The sequence below is a fragment of the Colobus angolensis genome, unplaced genomic scaffold (assembly GCF_000951035.1).
Source record: "Colobus angolensis palliatus isolate OR3802 unplaced genomic scaffold, Cang.pa_1.0 Scaffold216, whole genome shotgun sequence".
NCBI classification, from domain to species: Eukaryota; Metazoa; Chordata; class Mammalia; order Primates; family Cercopithecidae; genus Colobus; species Colobus angolensis.
The window spans coordinates 1,385,896-1,386,742 of record NW_012115333.1 but is presented as its reverse complement, the minus strand read 5'-3'; positions in this window follow the sequence as shown (position 1 = coordinate 1,386,742).

Below are 847 nucleotides of genomic sequence, written 5' to 3'. Positions count from 1 at the left end.
CTTGATATCCTGAAGTTCCTTCCCCCATCATAACCATGCAGGGGTGGAGTGGAGGAGATAGGGGTTTGTGGGCCAGGGACAAGGACTTAGAGCTTTGTGTTAATCCCTGTTCTAGGGTTGAGTTCCTTACTGGTGATGGTAGAAGGTCAAGTGTGAGGTCACAGTAATTTCAGGGCCTAGAGAAAGAGAGAACAATAGTCTTGTGGAGGAGGTATTGACAGGACAGCGGGCCTCATACGCTGCTTTTTTCCTTGGTCCCCTGTAAGAGAAAGCACCTCCTTCACTCTGCTCCAACGTCCCTTCTGTCCATCCTGCTACCTCGTCTTTACTTCTGGTGGCCCCAGCTCAGAGCAAGCCTGGGGACCCATTGAGCATATCCCTGCAATCCCTCTTGGAAGTGGGATGGGGTGGAGTGGGCAGAGGACAGGCTAAAATTGGCGATATAAGGGCACAAGATCGGGTGCCTGAGCTCTCTGGTGGCCCACGTCCTCTGCCCCCACCCTAGGGCCAACAGTTCCCTAGAGATTGGGGGAGCTGGGGCTGAGCCTGGGGGCGCCACTGCCTCTGTTCCTTTAAGGAGCGGCTGTTTAGCATTCCTATCGCTGCCGCTGCCGCTGCCTGCCTCTGCGCGCTGATTGGCTGGAATCAACTGAGAAGGGAGCCAGGGAGAGATGCTCTTGACTCCACTCAGATCCATCCTGGGGACCAGAGCAGAAGCGGTCCTCACAGCACCCAGTCTCTGCTTGAGCTCCCGCTTCTTCTTTGCCGCTGGGCCTCGGCCCAGGAGCCACGACGGGCGACACGGAGCCGCCAGTGCTGGAGGGGGAGCCGTGGGTGCGGGGCAGCG